Source organism: Triticum aestivum, chromosome 6B (assembly GCF_018294505.1).
Source record: "Triticum aestivum cultivar Chinese Spring chromosome 6B, IWGSC CS RefSeq v2.1, whole genome shotgun sequence".
Classification (NCBI taxonomy): Eukaryota; Viridiplantae; Streptophyta; class Magnoliopsida; order Poales; family Poaceae; genus Triticum; species Triticum aestivum.
In genome coordinates this window covers 556772813-556797538 of record NC_057810.1, presented here as the reverse complement: position 1 = coordinate 556797538, position 24726 = coordinate 556772813, and positions in this window count along the sequence as shown.

Below are 24726 nucleotides of genomic sequence, written 5' to 3'. Positions count from 1 at the left end.
TAGTGGAAGTGTAGGCACGTTTTGATTGCTTCCCTCACGAATGAGGAGAGGGTGAAGGGGTATATATAGCCTCCACACAAAAACTAACCATTACACACAATATACCAAACTCGGTGGGACTGAATCAGAAAACTCGTTCGGACCGATTCAGTACATAATGTGACCCGGAGGCAATTTCGTTGGGACCGACATGTCAACTCGATGGGACCGATATCATTAGGGTTAGGGCATAACGTAATCTCGGTTTGACCAATTACACAAACTTGGTTGGACCGAGTTTGGTAATAAGCTAACCAGAGAGTTGGTCAGGCAAACTCGGTGGGACCGAGTCGCTCGTCTTGGTGGGACCGAAGCGTTATGAAAAGGAAACAAAGAGTTTGCATTGCACACTCGGTGGGACCGATCGCTCATCTCGGTTAGACCTAAACGTTACAAAGGGAAATAGAGAGTTTGCAATCCCATCTCGGTGAGACCAAGATCCCTATCGGTGAGACTGAAGTGACTAGGGTTTTCTGGCAGTGGAGATGTCAAATGAACTCGGTGGTGCCAGATGGATCAAATCGGTGGGGCCGAGTTTGACTTTTGGTTTGGGACAAATGTGGATATCAGAAAGTGGTTGAGGGTTTTGGAGCATATCACTAAGCATTTTGAGCAAGCAAGCCATTAAGCAACACCTCATCCCCTTTTAATAGTATTGGCTTTCCTATAGACTCAGTGTGATCTTGGATCACTAAAATAGAAAATGTAGAGTCTTGGACTTTAGAGCTTGAGCCAATCTTTTTTCCTTAGCATTTTGAGGGGTCCAAAATCCTAATCTATGCCATGCCAAACATTGAACTTTCCTGAAATATTTATCTCGAAATGGCATTAGTTCAATGAGCTATATGTTGTTAATCATTACCAAAACCACCCAGGGATAGTTGCACTTTCATAAGGCATAGTGATAAAGTAAAGCAATTACATGGTGTATGCATTTCATACAATAAAGAGACAACCATAAGGATCCTGCCGGTTGCCGATAACTTACAAAACATGATCATCTCATACAATAACGTATATCACATCACAACATGCCTTGCAAAAACAAGTTAGGCGTCCTATACTTTGTTGTTGCAAGTTTTACGTGGTTGCTATGGGCTTCTAGCAAGAACCGTTCTTACCTACGGCAAAAACCACAATGGTAATTCATCAAGTTTCATGTTTTAACCTTCTTCAAGGACCGGCCATAGTCAAATTTGATTCAACTAAAGTAGCAGAAACAGACACCCGCCAGCGACCTTTATGCAAAACTAGTTGCACGTCTGTCGATGAAACCAGTCTCATGTGCGTGGACATGTAAGGTTCGTCCGGGCCGCTTCATCCCAAAATACCACCAAATCATAATAAGACATTGGTGGTAAGCAGTATGACTATCACCGCCCATAACTCTTTGTGTTCTACTCATGCATATCATCTACGCATAGACCTAGCCCTGATGCCACTGTTGGGAAACGTTGCATGGAAAACAAAAAATTTCTATGCTCACGCAAGATCTATCAAGGAGATGCATAGCAACAAGAGGGGAGAGTGTGTCTACGTACCCTTGTACACCGTAAGCGGAAGCGTTTCACAATGAGGTTGATGTAGTCGAACATTCTTCACGATCCAACTGATCTAGTACCATACGTACAGCACCTCCGCGTTGAGCACACATTCAGCTCGGTGACGTTCCTCGCCTTCTTGATCTAGCAACACGTCGAGGTAGTAGATGAGTTCCGTTAGCACAACGGCATGGTGTGGTGATGGTGAAGTGATCTCCGCAGAGCTTCGCCTAAGCACTATGAAAATATGACCGGGGGTGTAAACAGTGGAGGGGGGCGCCGCACACGGCTAGGCAATTGTCTGGGGTGTGCTAGGCACCCCCCTACCTCCTCATATATGTAGGTGGGATGGAGAGGGGGAGGCCAGGGGGCACCCCAAGTAGGACCGAATCCTACTTTGGCTCCTGCCCTTGGCCGCACACCCCCTGCCATGTTTGTTGGAGGGGGAAGGAAAGAGGGGGCAGAGGGAAGGAAGTGGGAATCCTAGTCCGCACTTTCCTTTCCCTTCTCCCCCTTTCCTTCTCCTCCTTAGGTCGGCCCATATGGGGGCACCCCAGCCCCTTGTGGCTGGTGCGTTTCCCCTCTTGGCCCATAAGGCCCATATCTTTTGCTGGGGGTGCCCGGAACCCCTTTCGGTGACCCGATAAGTACCTGGTACCCCCTGAAACACTTCCGGTGTCCGAATACTATCGTCCTATATATAAATCTTTACCTCTCGACCATTTTGAGACTCCTCGTCATCTCTGTGATCTCATCCGGGACTTCAAACAACATTCGGTCACCAAATCACATAACTCATATAATACTATATCATCAACGAACGTTAAGCGTGCAGACCCTATGGGTTCGAGAACTATGTAGACATGATTGAGACACCTCTCCCATTAATAACCAATAGCGGAACCTAGATGCCCATATTGGTTCCTACATATTCGACGAAGATCTTTATCGGTCGAACTATTATGACAACATACGTAGTTCCCTTTGTCCATCGGTATGTTACTTGCCCGAGATTCGATCATCGGTATCTTCATACTTAGTTCAATCTCGTTACTGGAAAGTCTCTTTACTCGTTCCGTAATACATCACCTCGTGACTAACTCCTTAGTCATTTCCTTGCAAGATTATGATGTGTATTACCGAGAGGGCCCAGAGATACCTCTCCGATACTCGGAGTGACAAATCCTAATCTCTGTCGGATTTTGGGATCTGGCAACCCGTGAGAGGTTCAAACACTGGGGTGCGTGCGGAGACCTCAACCTGCCCGGCCTGCCTACTCGCGGTCCTCCCTAGCCTAGCGCGAAGAGCTCACAGAGACACAAAGACACAGAGATTTATACTGGTTCGGGCCACCGTTGTGGTGTAATACCCTACTCCAGTGTGGTGTGGTGTATTGCCTCATGGGGCTATGGATGAACTAGTACAAGGATGAACAAGCCTCAGGAGGTGAGGTGTTCTTGAGCTGGTGCAGTGCTCTACTTGCCCTGGTTTTCGGCCTTTGGTCCCTTTCTATGGTGGTGGCTAAGCCCTATATATAGTGCCTTGGTCCTCCTCCCAAATATGAGCGGGAAGGGATTCCACAACGGCGGGATTTGAAAGGGGACAAGTAGTACAGTCTATCCTAACAAAAGTAGTCTTCGCCTACAAAAAGCCCCTGGCCGTGACGCTGTGGTGGGCTCGGTGATGACCTCCGTCTTGCCGTCCTGGCGGTCTTGGTCTTGTTGCACCAGAATGGAAACCTCTGGTTGATTCCTCGGGACTCCACACCTGTGGCTTGCCTCCCTTGCACAGAAGAGGAAACCAGCGCTCTGCACCTGTCTGGCGCCCGCCTGGCCTTGGTCGTCATGGCTCATGTCAGCTAAGCCTCATGAGGTAGCTGCATAAAGAGGTAGATGCATAGAGAGGTAGCTGCATAGATCTCTCCGCCCCTCGGGAGCCCTCCTGAGGAGGACAACTCCTTCGGGGGTCTTGGCGTCGTCCGCCTCGTGAGGCTTGGCCCTTCGCGAGGGTCTTGTGGTGTTGATGTCGAAGCTGGGCCGTACCAGGCCGTCGATGGAGCCACGTGGTGGGCTACAGGCAGGCAGGACTGGATACCGCCAAGTCCAGGACGCCGACAGTATCCCCCGGGCCCAAGGCTCGCTCGGACTTGGCTTCCAGGCGAAGCCAAAGGGCAAGGACGGAGCGCCGCGAGCCCTAACAGCCCGCGGCCCTGGAGACATGTGGCGGTTGATGGGACGTGGGCGACTCCGCTTCACCATGCTTCCTCGGCAACTGCTCGACTTGACAACTGCATGCTGCATGCAGAAAGGATCATCATTACTAGAAATTGTGGGAGGCCAACGATTGACCTTCTCCTGGCTATAAACATGCGAGCGGGTGGAGCCCCTGCCCATTTCTCTTTCGTCCTGCTCCTACTTGCTTCTCTTCCTCCCCGTCTTGCTCCCAAGGCGCCGATCAGGAGGTTCTCTGCGGCAGAAAAGGGGAAGGCTCCTAGGGAGGGGCCGGACCCTATTTCACCGAAGAAGCGACTCCACTCCATGACAATGCTGGCGCGAGGCGGGAGGTGGCCAGGCCTTGGCAATCGAGGCCTCCGCCTAGCTTCCCCCTCCCCTTGTACGCCCGGGCGCAAGGTGAAGGAGCGCGCCGCCGAGCGGCACCTCGCGAAGATGGCAGGGCCGCCATTGCCCTGCCGGCTGCACCGCGGACCCACAGTGAGGATAACTCGCACGAGTACATGGTGTGGGTGGCGATGCCTCCTGATACCTGGATCCGTCTCCCTCGGTTCTTCGCCAGCAAACTGCCTCCGAGGGGACCGTTGGAGCTGTGGCTATAGCACGCAGGGTGCAGCAGCCTAGCCACCGGGGCTGAGGTCGAGGTGGTGTCGTCCGGAGACGTCTTCATGACGCGAGGATGGGGCGAGGTCGCCCGGGCTTGCCGAGCAGAGGGAGCCCTGGCGATCCACTTCGAGTACGACGACGCGACCACCTTGTTATTCAAGGTCTTCAACGAGCAGGGCGAGCGGCTGGAGTGTTGCCCCAGAGGAGACAGTTCGAGGGACGCCGCCATGGGCGCTGGCTACGCCGCCGCCCCCCTTAGTGCTTTATCCAGCAGCAGCGACGACTCCTGGGGATCCAGTGATTCTCCTGAGCCCAACGATTCTTCGGAGTCGAGCAACGACAGCTACGTACCGCCGAGCTCACGCCGAGGCTGAAGTGCTGCTGCGGCTGCCGCCAGGCATCTTCAGCGATGCCATAAGGCTCTGTAGTTGTTCCTCTTGCGCGAGATGAAAATCAGCCCCCGTGGGGCTTCTAAGGACCGAGATGTATTCAGTAGTATTGTTGTTCCTTTTGACTTGGTAATGGATGCGCTTATTCCAGTCCGGCTGAGTCCCTCCCTTTTCTCTTCCCTAGACAGTGTGGCGCTCTACACCGGCAGGACCCAGTCCCCAGGCGGGCTTCAGCCGTCGCTAGCATGCCAGGTCGCGATGCCATGGTCAAGGCTAGGAGGTGAGCGTCCCAAGGTCCGGTAAGAGCTCATGAGACGTGATGCTCACGAGGTCCCCCTTGGCGTGCAAGCAGCTGTATAGAGAATCAAAAAGGGGAGCTGACACGCCCAAGTGGAACTGCGAGGTGAGGCGTGTGGAGCGAAACCGGTGCCGTAGCGAATCGAGACCTATCTTTTGCGGTCCGAGCCCATCGGAGAGGCAATGCTTGTCGTCGCTCCTGTGTTGCCATCAGGTGTAGCCCATCTTGGCCACCCTCCTGCCTCGCTTGCCAAGATACTCTACGTCCTTGGGACCCGGCCCTCGAGCGAGCTCAGCCGCCACTGGTATGCCAGGTCGCGATGCCGTGGTCAAGGCTAGGGGGTGACGCTGGAGAGCCAGTAGGAGCTCCCAAGGCGCGATGCTCGGGAGGCCCCCCTTTAACATGCAAGCGACTCGCGAGGCTAGATGATGGTTGTCTAGGCCGACCCTTGGCTTGTTGTGGGGTGATCCTGCAGGTTAGATGACCAAGGAGGCCGAGAGCCCCAGGCGTGTGTCGGAGGCACCGAGGACCCTGCGAGGTGGTGTATGCGAAGCAGGCCGCGGACCAGAGCTCGATCCCCGGGTTTATCAGCATTGCAGGGACGGACCTGAGCACAAGCATCGTGTCGTTGTGTGTTTCGTGCAGGGGTGGAGTTAGTCAGACGCGTCAGGGTCATGAGGCGGAGGTCACGAGGTGACAATCATAGATAAGTTCACGGAAACGATTAGATAATTCTGGTGAATGCAAGACGATACACGCCGTAGGGATGGACCCACACGGCCTAGGGATGATGCAGCCCGAGGGGCGCCCCCAAACTGAATGAACTAGGAAGATTTTACCTGGTACCATTGCTGAATAGTTGTTGAAGTAGCCAAAAAAGGCGCGCTGCTGAAGCCATTCCTCATAGCTGCTCCGGTGCCAGGCCTCGGGAGGCTCGGACGGAGCGAAAGGCTCCTGAGAGTGCTCCTCCATCTCCGCCAGGATCGCCTGGTGCCTAGCCTCGCAGGCCACTTGAGCGTCCCTCATGCAGCACTGGAACGCCTCAGCCACGCCTGCCAGGCCGAAAGGCATGCAGACGTAGCTGTGAGGCGGTCCCTCGCATAGGACGACATGAGACGGCGACATGAGCTGCTGAGATGTGGCCCTGTTGAGCCCGGGGATGTCGATGCAGACGTGGAACTCCTTACCCTCGCTAGGGCAGCGAGCTCCGCCATGCGGCAGGCGACGATCGTCTTGCAGAACCCTTCCTTCCTAAATCTCCTTGATCGCCTTGCTGATGAACTCCTGAACGCCTGGTGCCTCCCGCCTGCTGCCTTCTCCTAGGAAGCGTGCTCTGAAGAGCGCCTCCACATGGTGCCCGAGCGCCACCCTCGTGACATCGTCTAAGTCTGAGAACCTCCAGAGGAGAGCCCTCGAGCCCAGCCTGAGAGGGGCGCCGGGCACGCCTTCCTATGCGATGGGTGAAGATGCCTCGTCCAGAGACGCGAGGCTCAGTGTTGCGTCCTCGAGTGATGCTTCCTCACGAGGCCCACGGCTCAGCTGCAGCTTCTTTGTCTTGGGGGCGACCTCAGGAGGGAGGGCGCCGTCTTCGTCTTCCGGGTTCTCAACTATTGCAGCCTGGAAACCGCGCTCGAGGGAGCACACCGCATCCTTCTCTTGGCAGGCGACCGTGATGATTCCGCCGCTTCCTGGCATGCTGAGGATGTTGTAGCCATGGTGCGTGGCTGCCATGAACTTGGCCAGTGCTGGGTACCCTAGGATGGCCTTGTAGGGCAGGCGGATGTCAGCGACGTCGAAGTCGATGAGCTCGGTGAGGTAGTTGTTGCGCTCGCCGAAGGTGACTGGGAGGCGAACCTGCCTCCTGAGAATGGCTTGGTGGGGTGCAGCTAGTAGTATTGCACCTGGAGTCTGTTGAACGTCTAGATGGAGAGAACATTAAGCCCTGCTCCGCCATCAATGAGTCTTGGTGACGGTTACGTTGCTGATGACGGGGGAGCAGAACATGGGAAGCGCGCCAGCGGTGGCCGCGCACTTGATCCGGTCTGAGGAGTCAAAGGTGATGGCGCACTTGGACCACTTGAGGGGGTGTGTTGCCTAAAGCTTAGGGAGCGCCGCATTGACCTCGTGTGCAAACTGCTTGAAGACACGGTGAGAAGCTGGGGCCTGTGAGCCGCCCAAGATGCAGGCGATGGCTCGCAGCTCCTGGAAGCCCCCAGCCCCCTCGTCCTGGTGGTGATCTTCGTTCCTTCTCGGCGGTGGAGGCAGAGGAGGCAAGGCCGCATTTCCCTGAGGGCGGTCCTCACGAGGCTGCTCCCTCCAGTTGTCCTCGTGAGGCTGGTCCTGCTAGCGGTCCTTGCGAGGCTGGTCGTGCCACTCCGGATGGCGGTCGCGTCCGTCCCAGCGACCTCCGCCTCGGCCACCTCCACGACCGTAGCCCCGATCGTTGCGCTCGGGGCGTCGACCGAGGCGCCTGCCGCAGAGAGCCCTGAGCTCCTGGCAGTCGCTGGTGTTGTGGTTGTAGATGTTGTGGAAGGCGCAGAACAGCCGCTTGCCCTTGGATGACTCTGGGTGGTCACAGCCACGCTTGGTCTCTGGCTCTGCCGCAAGCACGGCCGGCCCCTTGCGCTTCGTGTCCTTGGTCTTGGTCTTCTTGTCTTCTGGATCAGCATTAGGGAGCTCGAGGAGGGAAAGGCGTCCCTCTTCAGCTCTCACACACTTGTTCGCCATGTTGAACATCTCCAGAGCAGTGCAGAGGTCCTCGTGGATGGCGAGCTCCTCCTTCATCTTGACGTCGCAGACGCCATCGGTGAACGCAGAGATGATGGCCTCGTCCGACACCTTGGGAATCTTAAGGCGGACGTTGTTGAAGTACTGGATATACTTATGCAGGGTCTCTCCAGGCTGCTGCTTGACGCGGCGCAGGTCGCCCGTGGCCAGCGGACGGTCGCGAGTGCCCTGGAAGTTGGCGATGAAGCGGCTCTGCATCTCCTCCCAAGAAGAAACTAACCCCTCGGTCAGGTTCAGGAGCCAAGAACGCGCACCATCCTTGAGGGCCATTGGGAACCAGTTTTCCATGATCTTATCATCACCGTTGTCCGCCTCGATGCTCAGCTCGTAGAGCTGCAGGAACCCGGCGGGGTCTGTGGTGCCGTCATAGCATGGAGGCAAGTCAGGCTTGAACTTGCTCGGCCAGACGACATTGCGGAGCTCTGTAGTGAACGCACGGCATCCTTCCATGGCCACTGGAGGTCATCGAGGGGGTGGAACATAGTCTTGATGCACACGCACCGCCACCTCCTGTGGCGGCTTGCGAGCCTGGTGCTGGGGTGCTGGAAGCACACGCGCTTCTCCTTGGGGACGTTGGACCACCTGGCAGCTCACGTCATCCTGAGCTGGTGCCGGGCGCTGCGGGTCGCACCGTGGAGCCATACGCCTTGGCTCGACGATGGCGCCCTAGGCCAGAGGCGGGGGAGGGGCCCCGTGCGCGATGTCGCCCACTGTAGGTGGGTGCTAAGGCAGCTAGCGAGCCGGCCCATCAGAGCCCCCGTGCGCGACGCTGATGAGCTCGGCAATGCGCTCGAGCCACTCCTCATATATATCACTCACGGGACGGTAGTGAAGAAGCTCCCGCGCCGTGAGCAGAGCAGCCTGCGTGTCCACCTGGCCGCGGCGCGCGTGGGATGACGAAGCTGCTGGAGTCAGTGATGGAGTAGCAGTGCGGCCGTCGCGGCGCACCGACGGGTGCAACGATGAAGCTTGCTGCTCGTGGCCGGCAGGGCCCGTGGCGGCGTTGGCCACCGGGGAAGTAGCACGGCGGGCGCAGCCGTTGTCGGTGTTCTGGGAACGAGGGTCCCCAGACTTGCCTGCCTGCGGCCTGCGGCGTGGCTCAGGTGGTGGCCCAGTATGGCCCATCTTCATCAACCCAAGCTCAAGACCCTCGCGAGGGGCCAAGACTCATGGGGTGGACGACGAAAGGCTTCCTCAGGAACAGCCTCACCAGGCAGGCTCGCGAGGAGGCGGAGAGATCAAGGCAAGGGTACCTCGCGAGGTTCTCGTAACGCAAGCCATGACGATTGAGACCAGGCGGACGCCAGGCGGGCGCCGGCCTGTGCAGTGTCCTTGTTTTCTCTTTGGTGCAAAGGGGGCAAGCACAGGCGCGGAGTACCGAGGCATCAAGCAAAGGTTACCATTTCGGTGCAACGAGACCAAGACCAGCAGAGCGGCAGGACGGAGGTCAGCGTGGAGCCCGAGACAGCGTCAACGCCAGTGCTTTTGGCAGCCGAAGACCAACTTTAGTCAGGATAACTTGTACTAGATGTTCCCCTTCAAAATGGTCGTTGTTGGCGCCCTTCCCGCTCAATATTTGGGAAGAGGACCAGGGCCTCTATATATAGAGATAGCCACCACAGTAGGAGGGGGATCGAATCCTTCTCAAGCAAGCCACCACCACAAGAACACCTCTCGCGAGGTTGTTCTTCCGCTGTACTGTTCATCATCAGCCCCCGAGGCAATCCACCACACCACACACTGGAGTGGGGTATTACACCACAACGGTGGCCCGAACCAGTATAAACCTTGTGTCCCTTGTGTTGTTCATCATTTAGCTTAGATTCTCAGCGAGGCGTTGGGACGTGGATCAGTAGGGGAAAGATCTTCGCGTGCACCCCAGAGTTCAAACCTTAAGGGTTTTGCCGGAACCCGATATCCGACATTTGGCGCGCCAGGTAGGGGTGCGCCGGATTCTTTCTTCCGTTGTTCCACGTTCGATCGTTCGTCGTGTCCATGGCTAACGCTCGCCGAGCTCGCGCCGAGCATCGGGCTGCTCTCGCCGCCCACGTCGCCCAGACGGCTCCCGTCGGTGGACCTTCCCGTCGTTCCCCGTCGTCTGCCGCCCACGCCGCCACCGGCCTGGTGGGGAACGAGCAGCAGGCGTCATCGCTGCATCCCTCGGTGCAGCGGGAAGGCCGTACCGCCACTCCGTCGCTGACTCCAAGCTCAGGGTCGATAGGCGTGCCAGATCCGGGCGCGGCGGCTCGTTGGTGAGTGCGGTGGTGGCTATGGACGGGCCCGAGCTCTGGCATGTGGGTGCGTTGGTGAGCCCGGCGGCGGCCGTGGGCGCAGCGGCATGCTGTTGAACACGGCGGCGGCCATGGCCAAGTGTGAGCGCCTCATTCTCCGATGGCTTTTGTGCGTGCCGCCCCTGGATGAGCTAGTTGTTCAGTTGTCGTGGTTGGTTTGCTCGATTACTTTAGGTTTGGCATGGGTCTCACGTGGGATTTTGTTGCAGGTTCTGAAGAGCCACCGGTTGTTCCGTTCGTCGAGGCTTCGACCGTCCTGCCGACTGTTGCTGCGTTGAGAGGTTGCAAGGCTTCTGGTCTGTGAGCTCTTATTTTTCCTTTCTATCTAGCTAATGTTTCTTAGATTAGTTGTTATGTGTGGCTTCGGTAGTTTCTTAGATGTGTTGGCTGCTCATATCTGGCTAATGTTTTTTTGGATGCATTAGCTGCTCGAGGTTGGATACGGTCGGATTCCTTTGATGGATTGGTGGATCTACTTGGATCCTTGGTATTTTTTGTTGCCATGTGGGAGGCTCGGCCGCATGTCTAGATTCCTGCCAGTTTTTTGTTCCTTTCTGAATTTGTTTGCTGGTTATGGGTTTGGCATTGTCTGCTGTCGTTAGCTTGGTTTCAAATATTTTGCCACTCTCACTGTTGGTTTCGGTTAGTCCCTATGATTAGTTGTTGGATTATGTTAGGCTCAAATGTATGGCCGTTTGGATTAGTACCTGATTATGTTAGGCTCAAATGTATGGCCATTTGGATCAGTTGCTGATTATGTTAGGCTCAAGTGTATGGCCATTTTGGATTAGTAGCTGATTATGTTAGGCTCAAAAATTATTTGTGCGTTTAGGGCCATTTTTATTAGTACCTGATTTGTTCTTTGGCTTAAGGAGTAGTTGGATGAATCACATGGCTGGCAAATTGTAGGGGTTGTGGCTGTTGTGGATGTGGTTCACTGGATTTAGGAAGCCATTCTTAGGTGCTTGATTGGAGCTTGTTAAGTAAAGGGGGTGAGATGGTTGTGTTGATTGATTGATTCAAGATCTGCCTGGTCATTTGTTTTTTGGGATCAGACATCTCACACGTTGGTTTGAGGGAATGGTGGGCCATCAGGGGCTGGATTTGTTTCTGTTTGATTGGGGCTTGCAAAAGAGAGGTGCGGGGCAGTCTGTTATTGGATTCTGTCTCCTTGTGTTATTTTGATGTTGTCATTGTCCATTTGATTTGGTTAGTCCCTGCTTAGTTGTTTGCCTTGTGGATTAGAGAAGTTGCATGGTTGGTTAAGAAGATGGGCGATCTATTCATGGTATTGTTTGCCTTTTGGATCATGGTGTTGTTCTTAGGTGCTAGATTTTCATTTGGTCCTTGCTTAGCCATGTAATCACAAGAACAGATAGGTCACATGTTTGATTAGAAAGGAGCACGAAAGGTATGTGCTTATTGTGGTTGCAGTCAGGACATTGTAATGTTGTTTTTGGGTGCTAAATTAATTTGGTTATCCTGTCAGCTCCGAGTTTCCAGTTTCTAATTATATATGAGACATAGGTTCTATGCTTTGTAATTCATGATTTGACGGAGCTTGGTAGGTATTTGCATCGTTTTGTCATCTCGTTTCATGTTAGGATCTTGCCAGGTTTGATTATGTCTTGGACTAGAGCAGCGACGCAAGTAGGGAGAGGCCGTTGCCTAGACTGCTGCTCCTCTCATCATCTTGGCTTGCAGGTCACCACGTTCACAGAGCCAGACGGGGTCTCCTGCCTGGTTGACACGTAACTGGTAGTCTAGACTGTTGCCAAATTAGCCTACCCTAGCTATAAAGTTTTCAATACCATATAAAGGATATTTACTTATGGTAGTGTTCTCTATCTAATTGTTTGGGTGAAACAATATATGATGGATTGCTACATTGTTTACTAACTGTTATATAGCTTCATCACCATTTTACCCTTCTGATATTCTCCTTTTCTTATGTCAGGTAACCGGTGAGGATATATAAAGGACACCGCCAATAGCATAGCACCCTACTGCTGCCATTACATGTATGTATAAATTCTATGCTAACTTTAGGTTCTTCCCTTGCGGCCTTTCCTCTAACCATAAGAAGTACAAAGAAATGTAGTTGGTTTTTGTTATGTATATATAACTTGATGTATTTATCCAATGAAATGAAAAAGCATCTTCCTTGCTTTTCTAGCTTAAAAAATCCCCATTTATAGTAATACTTACATATTGTTGAAATTAAGCACTAAGATTTGTTTGAGATAGCAATTTGGGAGGATGATTTACTTCTATATCGTCTGGATCATGTTTAATATTTTCTTCTAAGATTCTTTGTTCTTATCCTATTAGATACCAAATTTGCATCTTCCCTTGATTTAATTGCCTGCCACTTAATCTTTTCCATCTTTCTTTTGCCATTGGCCATGTATCAATAATACTTATTTTTGCTGCAACACTGGATAAACGTAAATGTGTTTAGCTCATTTGCATCGACAAGATTGCCATGCGCTACTATGTGTTGTGGTTGAATTATACTGAGTCCAACCTATCTTTGTGCTGCAGGTGCAAGGCCTGGATAGGAGGTCCAGTGGGTCTGCGGCAGGCTGGCGATGCTTGAAGACGTAGTAGAGGTGCAGCCTCCTGCCCGCGGCGACAACACCGAGCAGCTCGCCATGCTGGAAGGGAAGATTAAGGAGCTGTCGGAGCAAAACGAGCAAGGTTTGTAGTCCCCTAACGTTGTTTCCTCATTTTATTACCCGATCCCATATAAGTCTAACACAAGAACCAGAACTGCAATTGTTGGATATGGGATAAGTCTACTATTGTTTCCTAAACACATGCATTTATCTGTCATGTTCTGTTATTCCTGAAGATAAAGGCTCCTTTGTTGTATTATTTGAAACTCTCCAATAGTTTTAGAAACATATGTGCCCACGGTCAACGAGCCATGGCTATGGTGGTCGTGCTGGGTTCATCATGGACATCATGCCATGGCCATGGCTGGTTATGGTTTGTTCTCCTTGCATAATTATGAAGCAGGTGTTCTGCCTTAGAATGTTCAAGGCTTGCTACATGAGCTAATTAGGTCCTCTGGCTTGCTAATTGACTCTTCTCTTTTAGCCGTGCTTCTTCTGTCCTCATTTAACTTTGATAGGCGCACTGCTACATTTAGTTGGTTAGTAACTTTCTATAATAATTTTGTCCATCAGGTATTCCTGTGGAATAACTATCACGTGCCTGATCATATTCCTGTGGTACCCTGCAGCTCATGTGCCTGTGTTGAACATTCCATGTGCTTAAGATTTATTAAACCATGGAATAAATATGGGAAACTAGCATAGAACTAAAGATACACTGTTTAGGCCTTGTGTACTTATGTTCAGATTGAAAAATTCATGCTTGTTAAGATTATAGTTACTAGCCAAGAACGGTTCTATAATTGATGCTTGTAATTTGCTGTCAAGTATTGAATATGATGGGTCTTTTCGTAAATACATATTTTTTATGTAGAGAAAAGCCTGGTTTTATTTGTAATTGGGCAAATAGCCAGTCTATTCATTCATTTTTTGAAAAATTATCTAAACCTTTAGTTGGACTCTTTTTTTCATGGATAACGTCCTTCCTTTAAGAAACTTTCTAATCAAAATGACTGGAGTGCTATCATTTGGCCATACAAAAGCATAGAGGAATTGCAAGTGATGTGGTCGATGCTCGATAGTATGATTCATGTGATGTATGTGATACCTTTATATTTCAACCTTCCTAATCAAACAACTTTGAATGTGCTAAAATTCACTTGTAGTTCCAGTGGATTTTACTAAATGGCTTTATAGCTTTAATTAGTGGATTCTACTAAGATTCACTTGGTAGTTCTAGTGGATTCAGGTGTACTGTTTTGGTTCTATTATATTTTAAAATGGTTATTCATATCAGGTTGCTCATTGTTTGCCAAAGTTGTGGTTTGCGTGTCTCTCCCAGATGCCGTCAAGGGGGCGGCGGCCCAGGAGCAGCACGAGGACCCTAAATTTGGGTGAAAGAAGTATATCACGGGTGAAATATCACGATGGCATTGTTATCATGCACTCGCTTCATTCCTAAATACAAGTCTTTTTAGAGATTCCTTTTAGTTTTTTTTTGAATCGGTGCCTTACTAATTAGGCAAAAACAAGATACTAAATCGCGCCAAACAAAAGAGGCAGTCATTTAATCAGCAATTTTCACAACAAGATACTAAATCGGTGGCTTGCTTGCATGATGATAAGTTTTGACCACAAGAATGTTCTAACAAATCTTATCCTTGATTGCAACTAAAAGAGAACTGACTAGGCCCCGGTCATCTCCACCCCTGATGGTGCTCCTAGACGTGCCACATCGCCTCCTCGCCTCCTTGGCCGCTTCGGTGCCAATGGCATTCGTGCTTTTCGGCGGGATGGTGCAAGGTGCAACTCTGACGTAGTTCCTCGCCGGCTGGACGGCGTTCAGGCGCAACCCCGACACCCACTGAGTACTGCCTCGGCTACAACCTCCCTCGGTGAGCTCCATCTTCCCCTGCTCTGCTTCGGCTACTGTATGGGACATGACCAGGGCTATGATGATAAGTCATGGCTGATATAGGCATGCTCTCAAGCAATCGAGGCACTTGTGGGTATTAATTTGGATCCTTGTTTCTTTGAGCTGTTTTGATCACGTTCTTATTTTAATGGCTTTGTCCTTGGATGGTCATTTCTGATGAGTGGTAACCAGGGAAATTTCACCCTCGTAAGAACATATTGATCTGGTGATCCATCCAGAAATAAGACCCGCGGCTAGTTCCCTGACTCTTCAGATCTCAGGCACTTTCGGTCGTCGGATCGATTTGACTAGAACAGAGTTCTAGAACCGAGGGCTGTTGTTTTTACATTTTATATACATGTGAAAGTTATATTTCTGATTCACTTCAGTTAACATTGATTTCAATGCATATGTCTTCCTTTTTGTTGTCAGTAGTGCAATATACTTCTATTAAGTGAAAAATAATCCGGAGAGCAATTCCTTCCATTGTATATGAAGCTCTGCTAGATCCCGAATAGAAATATCTTTTAACAGGGCCGGCCCTGTGTTTCGGGAGGCCCTAGGCGAACTCGATGCCATGTGCCCCTATGTCCTAAGATCATATATATGTATGCGCGTGCGTGGTACATAAACTTAAACATAATAATTGTTGGACAATGCCATATTACGACAGAAATACTAAAAAGATAGAAAATTGAAAGTAACATGATATGATTACATCAAATAAGAACCAAATTCAACTGACTCCATCGACAACAATAATACTTAAGTACCCTTCAGTTATTGAATCTTCAGATCCCTTTCTATCTTTTTTCTCCTTGTTTGAGCAACTGACAAATGCTTCTTAGGCAATATGGCGGGCTAATGTCCTAATATTATGAAGAAAAAATTATTCAAGGAATTAAAAATTTATACATCGGATGATTTGAATGATTGGGACCCTAGACATGTGCATAGAATGACAAAAAAAAGGATGGTTGAATACATACTATAAAAGATTGAATTCGAAAACTATACATTAAAATTTGGAACTTCGTGAACACTGAAATTAGAGGATGGATCATGGATGAATAGTTGAATACGTTCTAAAAAAAGAAATTACTGAAATTGGGGTTTGCGGGGATGGATCAGGAACATGGTACAGAGAGTTATGCATGGATACGTATACGTACTTCTGTGGGCTGCGCTCACTGCTCACATACATACGTATACGTACTGCTGCGGGCTGCGGCTGCTGGATTGCCGCACGGCGGGCGACGCGCACAGTGGTGACCGAGGCGACCACAGCGACGAGAGGACGAATAGACGAGCGAGGCGTCCGCGAGATCTTCGATTGATTTGTTTCACAATCGAAACGAGCGGCCCTGCCATGCAGCGTGCGTGACGCTTCGCTAATCGCTACCTGCTATTTGATGGGCCTATCTCATCTCGTTTTTCTTCTCTCATAATTTTTTTCTCACCTATTTTTGCTCGGCTATATTATATATGTGCACTACATCATGGGCCCCTCCCTGGGCTGGGCCCTGGGCCGTCGCCCCCCTGCCCATGCCCCAGGGCCGGCCCTGTCTTTTAATGCAGTGTAAACTGCTAGCATAGCTACATTGCGGAGTACCGAGTTGATATGAAGCTCTGCTAGGTTCCGAAGAGAAAGATCAACCCTATTCTAAGGTTCATTATATGATTCTTTCTTTCGGTGTTCTTCCTTGAAAATAATCAATGATCAAATCATCTTCGTAGGTATTTATTTTTCTTTCTCATGTTAAGTTAGCATTTTGGTTTTGTGTATTTCTAGATTGTGGTCCCACTAACTTGGCCCCAGTACTAAAGATGTGTGGCTTAATTTTAAAATTATGGTTATGAACACAAAGCTAATTTGTACTCTGATCTACACTACTGTCCCTTGGAGCATGATCCCGCAAAAGAGAGGAAGCCAAACATAGGTACAGGTGTTTCCTAAACCCAATCCAGTGAATTTTTCTTAGGGTCGTTGAATGCATCATGTAACCCCACATAAAGGTTGGGAACCAGATACATTTAATTTATCTTCAATACCCTCTCCAAAATATTGTTGCTGCTTGTATTAGGCAGGATCTATAAGAGTTGTTGCTATGTATATGTTGTGAATCCGTCAATGTAGTCAATTTGCAGTTCTATCATATTTCTTAGTTCAGGCCCCTGAGAAAATGCTTTTAAATTTATGAACTCAAATAGTTCAAGATTCGGAACAAATGCATGATGATCTTTACAAATTATCTATTTTTCTGTGGGACTTCGAAGATATTAAATTAACAATAAATAATGTGCAATGATTACATTCCTCTTTTTATCACTATACTTTATTAATCTTGGTATCCACAAAATGTATGCATACTGATATCATAGTGTAGTGTGAACCATGTGTGCTGCTTCTACTTGCATAAAAGTTGATATTGTCATGCTCCTTAGTCATGTGTTCTTAAAAGAAAGGGATTTTGCATGGACAGATGGAACCAAAAATCTTCGGAACCTGACACCATTCATTTTTTATCCTGGGTGCTGCTAGATCTTGTGTAACTGAATGTTCTTTTCCATTCAAGGTAATAAATTATCCATCTGCATTCATGTCAGTGTTAGCATTGTTGAAAGAAAGAAAAGGCCCTTTTGATTCTTGCAGTATCCAGGATCAAAATTTGCACATATATTATGCACTTTAATCACACTAAGTACAGTTGACTATGTTTTATAAGTGGCATGGAAGTGAGACTACTTGGAAGCTGCAACCATAAATAAAAACCTCTGTTCTTTGTTTTCCCATATGCATCACTATCTTGGTAATTACTTATCTGGTATGGTGAGTCTATACACGTAGATGTCCCTTTCTCTCTCTATGATAGGTTACTCATCTATTTTATAGGATTGAGCAATTGTTAGAAGAACTTATTAATATTCTAATTTAGTGTTGTTCAAATTGGTAAGAGTCATATAGTTAGAGCCCTATTACAGTCAGGCATAGCTTATCGTGAACACCTGGAGAAGTTTCCAAATATTATGTGCAGCTTATTTCCTAATTTTTTGATCCCAAGTAGATGTTACAATCTACTTGCTAGGTATGCACGCTTCTTTTCAGTTATACATAGATCCTTATTTATTTTCTTTGCTTTGGTAGATTCTTCTATGCTTGCCCTGTTAACCATCTTCTTAATTTATATAGAATATTTTGTGTCTCGTCATATTTCATAGGATTCTGATTTAACAATTTAAATGGTTGTATCTTAAACTATATAGCTAGAATATAGCTGGAATGCTTACATGCGTAGTTAAATCTGAATGCATATATTATTTTGTGGAAGAGTTCAATCTGTATGCCTGCAGTGTTGCTACTTGATTCTTCTTTTCTCGGTTGTATGGAGGTGTTAGTTCTTTTCAGGTCAATATATACTGATTAACAGAATAACTAGAACAACAACTTATTTTGGATAGTGTGAGTGTAACTTTGTTGTTTACTAAGTACTAAAATTAAATAATGCACCTGATGACAGGATACATGCCAAACTATGAAGTTGTGGTGTTAATCGCAAGCAAATAAGGGCAGGACACACACCATTTATACATCATTAAAATTTATTGCAGTTTCTATGTTATTCTATTTCGCCTCTGGTACTACATTGTGATCTTTCAAGGAATTACTACTTCATTTCTGCCCTTGGCTTTCTTTTTCTTGGATATTGTAGCCTCACTAGGATGGATTAAGAGTGTCATTTGCTCCCTTTCCCTAATCAAATAGGACTTCCAAAATAATGAGACTTGCACTCATTTTTATTTGTTGATCTCTTTGGTTTCTGATTACAGCTTATGTTTCACAAATATATGCAGGTTTCTACTCTGTTTTAGTGGTCCTTAGTTGATCTCTTTGATTTCTGATTACAACCTATCTCTGTGATTATAAGTGATTTTGGTGTTGTTTGTAGTTGGCACTTCTCATTTCAGAAATCAGTAGTGATCCTGGTATTCAACCATGCGAGTTCAGCGAGAACAACGAAATGAGGAACAAGCTCAAGACATGTTTAGCAGCTTCTACTAAGTAAGTCCCCCTAAACCTTCAAATCCAAATAAAACAAAATTTCAAGAGTATGTTCTCCACATATGAAATAGATAAATGCTGACATGCTTGCTGCATCTCATCAGATTGCGGGTCCAGAAGTTAAAGGACACGCTTGTGAATCATGGACAACCTCGGCCTGGTACGGGGGCTCAAGTTTGAGCTCTTGCTTGGCTTTAGGTGCAAACATGGACCTTCAATTCACCTAGAACAAGAATCAGATCCTTGTGCCAATTATTGTAGTGATTGGAGGCCCATTGCGTGTGACCATGATGTAGGCATTCACTCTTGGATCTGAGAATAATTTGATGATCCTGTCTGGAAGATAGTGGTTCAATAGTGATTTTAACCACTTATTTATAGATTTTTTTTTTGTTGTGTTATGTATGGAGATGGAGATAGTGGTTTTAGTTTTGGTAGTTGTTGCAAGTGATCCTTGCTCAGCATGTTGACCTCAAGGATGCCTCTTGAAAATTAACATCCTTATTATGAGATTGAGGCAATGTAAACTTGAATTCTGAACCGACTTTGTGCTCTTGGCGAAAATGTGTACTGAGTTTATTTGTTTTGGATTTGGTGGGTTGGATCAAGGCTCTTGTATTTTATAGGGCAATGCATTATATCATTGATGTTCTACATATATGATTGCAACCTGTGCTAAACTTGCCTTTCTACTATCGCGATATGTGTTTGATCTTTATCCGCTTGGCCAAGTCGTTGGGACCGGTACCCTCGCGCCAAGGCGCGCTGCCGATCTAGTGTACACTATACGGATACACTTGTGTTTTTCCAGCTACTAGAACCGTGACGCCATTCGCATACCGCATACGTTGCGCCTCTAAACGCATTTAATCTTAGTTGATCATTTCCCCACAAGAAAAATGGTACTCCCTCCGCAAAATAATATAAAAACGTTTAAAATACTAAAATAGTGATCTAAACGCTATTACATTAGTTTACAGAGCGAGTAGTTGCTACGGTAAAACATGAGTCGGTTGCTACATGCTGTTCACAACAAAAGCTACTGCTTACCAGAAACTGAAGACACATGTAGTCCAGCCCTGCACTGGAAAAAATAAAATAGAGTGCTGCTGATGGTGAACCACCATTAATCATCCAGTAGTGCCAATTGGCTATTCGGTCAGTGCCCAAATCCTTGAGAAAAGGAAAAGCTAACTGAATATATAGAGGGCCTATCTGCAAGTATTCAAGCCTGGTGGCATCAGTTGACCGGTCAAACCCACCTACGTGAATCTAAGCTGTCCCTGAATTGTTATTACACAGTTGATAGACTTCTAAATTGCTCAGTTGCTGTCTTGCAGGAATTACATAAGAGTAATTCCGGGGAGAACCAAGCGGTGTTAGGATAAGAATCCTCCTAAAGCTCCGGCTGGTGCTTTTCATGTCGCAAGTGTAATAATCTAAAATAACATAAGGTTTCCAAAGGGGGTGCCGATTTTTGGAACATGGTGCTTTTCATAGCATTTTTTTAAGAATCAAACAATTCTCAAACTTTTTTGTGACGAATATTGTCGAGTTTTACCTCGTGTATAAAGTATCGCGAAGAAATGAGTTTGCTGTTCTTGTGGGCCAAAGAACCAAAATTGCAACTTCAAAAAACTTGAATACTAACTTTTGTATAAGTGATCTTGTTTTTTTTTTCGCACAGAAGACCGCAGGAGTCATTTCTTTTCGAAACTTTACACACAAGTATAATACTAGACCATATTCGTTACAAAAAAGTTACAGAATTATTTGACTTTTTTTTAAATAATTAGGGTGTACCTAGACCCAAGGTTCATTTGGGTATTTTCGTTTTAAAGGTTCCTATTCTGTTTATGTTCCGAAGTGTTTGCTTCATTTAACCCATGGTGTATCTTGTTGTCAACCGGAATACATGTTCGCCTTAAATAGAAAGAAAACTCAGTTTTAGAGTAAGTTGAGCATACCATTGAGTTCACCACATATCAAAAGATTCACCGCAAGAATTATATAGATGATCATAATCATGTTCGGCGGCTTACATTGGAGCACATAGAGAGAGATGAGTGTATATCTACTACTCCCTCCGTTTCTAGATATAAGCCCTTTTAAAGATTTTAATACGGACTACATTTTAGACATATCTAGAGTGTAGATTCACTCATTTTACTTCATATGTAGTCCATATTATTATCTCTAAATAGTCTTATATTTAGTAACGGGTGGAGTACTAAACTCATAGTCCAAGGGTGAACTACTCACACCTCATCAAAGAGCAGTTTGGCGATGGTGTTTATGAAGATTCGCAACAAATTAGGGGAATACACAGTTAAACTTGGAAATGAATGAGAGCAGGTTCTTTCCCCTCCTCCCGCGATGCTCCCGCGAGCATCCGGGAGGCTAACCCTAGCATCGCCGCCTCCCCTCTCCTCCTCTACTCCCTCCCTCACTGCCGACAGAGGGCGCGAGCGAGCGAAGCCGGATGTCACCTACCGCGGCGGGGCCCCTTCGTCCCCTCGTGCAGGGGTGCTGCGCGGGCTGGATCTCCTATGCCGGGATGCGGTGCTCTATGCCGGGTGCGGCAGCGCTCTAGAGTGGACCGACGACGGTGGCGTGGCGTCGGTGCGACGGGCGGCATGGTGGTGGTGCGGGCCGGGGATGGTGACGGCGGCGGCTGCTTCGCGGCAGCGCCTCGGAGCCGCTTTTGGCGCTGTGGATCGCGGACGGCCTCTCTCACCGTGGATCTCTGGCGGGGCGGTAGCTCTAGAGGTGGGCCGTGGGTGGCCCCCGTCTAATCAAGCCCTTGCGGCTGGATGGCGGCGCTCGAGCGGGAGGGTAGTTTGCTTGTCGATTAAGTCCAAGTTACGCACCCCCCCCGGCCCCCGCGTCATCCGCTTGGGTGACTCAGGTGGTGATTAGGGTTCCCCCCGCACTGCCACCCCCTTCCCCCACTCTCCCTTCGCTGCCACCTGAGGATCTCGCCGGGCTTTATCCCCCGGACGCCCAGGAAGGTAGCGGCGAGGCCTCTGACGCTCCGTTCCTGGCAGAGGTTCCCGGATCTGAGGCGGCGGCCCTTCTTGGCGAGGCAACGGCGTCCTCCTCAGCTGGATCCGGTTGCGGGTGATTCTGGCCGGTGTGCTCGACCACACGGGTGGTGAGCCGCCGACGAGGGTTGGCTACGGCGCGGAGTTCCCCCTCCTCGCCGGATCTGAGGTCTAGCTCCCTCCACTTTGACTCCCTCTGCACCCTGTCTCCAGTCTCTAGTGTCACGCGCGCCGGATCTGGAGTTGGTGTGTGCACGGTGGTGAGATCTAGGACTGCGGGAAACCGGTTGTTGGCATGTCCGGCCCGGCGGCAGCGACGCCATAGGCGCCGTTCTTCCTCCTTGGAGGTGCAGCCGAAGGTCCTCCCTTCCCCACCCTTGTTCCCCTCTCCCGGGTGAAAGCCCAAAATCCGGCTAGGATTGGGCGGCAACGGCGTGTCTCATGTTGTGCTCCTCCTTGGAGGTGCCGCCTGGGGAGGGATCGTGTTCGGGTGAGGTGGGTCAAAGGTTGGAGCTTTGGGCGGCTCTGGTTGTTTGGTGGCGGCGGTTCCGTTGGGATTTGCTTGGCTGGCATTGTCTCTGTTCCCCTCATGGGTGGAGCCCACTGGTTGCGGCGTGTTTGTCACAAGGCTGGCGGTGCGGCGCCTTCGATCCGGTGGCAGTGGCGGTGCCAGGATACAAAGCATGCGATGTCACATGGACTGTGTAGTCAGCTTTAAGTAGTTTGTTTAGCAGTGGGGTATACATGCATCTAGTAGTTACGTAGACTTGCTAAATTCCTGTGTAGTCATTCGACCCCACAGGTATAGTGTGGCTTCGCCACTGTCCGGTGGTAGGGGATAGGGTTCCCCTTCCCAGCAATAGCAACACGTCCAGGCTGTGGGTTCCCGGTTCTCTTCTTCAACGGCCGACGGGCCTTGCTCCTCGACGTTCTGCGGTCCTCCTTGATGTCCTTGCTGGCCTTTCTTCAGCAGCTGCTCCCGGTGGCTTTCCTGCAGCTTATTGGTGTCCTAAGTTGCGGTAGTATGTTGGATGTTGTGTGCTCATTGGCCATGGGGTTGTGTTCTGTGGTTGCTCCAGGTCTCGAGGTCGGCACCTCTTCTGCTCCAGGGTGAGCGCTTCTCAAGTCCACTGGTTCGACGCCTTTCGATCCAAGGCGAGAGGGAAGGGTCCCTCTGAGGCACGTGAGGAGGAAGATGCTTAGATCTCTGCATCCTGGGTGTCAGCCCACTTCATGCCCACACTCTGTTTTAGCAGGTCCTCATCCTGCTTGCTGGTCGCTACCCTCGGTACCCGTTTGTTGCGGTCTTCAGCTAGTGCAAGCAATGGGCTTTGTTTTATTGTTCTTTCGTGCTTGTGCGTTGCGTTGAGTTGTAATCTCCCTAGAATGCTCTCTTGTATTGTTGGGCCGATGTGGTCTGTTGTGTGTCTGTAATTCCTGATCGGTTGATGGCTTTATTAATTCAAAATCGGGCTCTTCGCGAGCCTTCGTTCTAAAAAATATATATACCCACCATCATGCAGATACCTCTATGCACCAACAAGATCCCAGACACATGGACCTGGTTCTCCGAGAACAATGGGAGTTTTTCCGTTAGGTCTGCTTATAGGATGATGATTGACACCAAACTGAGAAGAGAAGCCTGGCTGGAAGGTTCCTCCGTCTCGTCGAGTACCAATCGTGATGCATCATCATGGAAATCGCTCTAGAAAACTCAAGTCCTTGGCAAAATTCGAATGTTCTTGTGGACATTAGCAAAACAATCTCTTCCGACGGAGGATGTTCGTGCACACAGAAAAATGGCAGTGCCTAGCGCATGCGGGTTGTGTGGTGCTCAAGATTCCCAGCGTCACTCCATGTTGGAATCTTTGATGTCCCGGTGTGTATGGGAATTAGTTGATGGAGAGCTAGCTGAGCATCTATGTGCAACGACGGAGCCTAAGAGCATCTCCAACGGACACCCAGCCGCGCGCTAATTTTTTTTGCAGCGCCAAAATAGCATTTTAGCGCGTCGAATGACTGAGTATCTCCAGTAGACGCCTAAAAATATACTGCCCAGCTAGCAACAGTAGCATCTCCAACAGGCGCACAAAATTAACCATGCGTGCCCGTACCTAGCTCGCCGCCCGTGGCCTGCTTGCTGCCATGGTCATGGTCATGCCACGCCGCCCGTGGCCTGCTCGCCGCCGTGGCCGTGGCCCGCCATCCGTGGCCTGCTCGCCGCCGTAGCCGTGCTTCGCCCTGCCGCCTGCTCGCCTCGCCGTGGTCGTGGCCGCGGCCCGACCCGCCCCGCCACCGTCGTGGCCATGGCCGTGCCCACGCCCTGCCACCCGTGGTCGTGGCCGTGGTCCACCCCGCCGTGGTCGTGGCCATGGCCGCGGCCCGCCACGCCCCGCCACCGCTGTGGCCGTGGCCGCGCCTACGCCCTGCCGTCCGTGATCGTGGCCGTGGTCCGCCCCGCCAGCGCCCTTCCGCCCGTGGCCGTGGCCGCGGCCCGCACCGCCCCGCCACCGCCCTGGCCGTGGCTGCGCCCGCGCCTGGGCTCGTCCCTGCCCCCGCCGCTGTGGTCGTGGCCGCGGCCCGCCCCGCCCCGCCACCGCTGTGGCCGTGGTCGCGCCCACGCCCTGCCGCCTCATCGTGGCCGTGGTCCGCCCCGCCGTGGTTGTGGTCGTGGCCGCGCGCGCGGCCTGCTGTCGTGGTCGTGCCCGCGCCCCCGCCCTGCCGCCACCGTGGCCGTGGTTGCGCATGCGAGGAGGCCGGCGGCGGACGCACGCAGGAGGACGACGGCGGCCGCACGCGAGGAGGCCAACAGCGGCTGCGGGAGCATGGGGCACTTTTCACATGCATGAGAAGTTCAGCGCGCTGGAGCTCACGCGCTAAATATACGGCTTGCGATCCAGTTTCGTC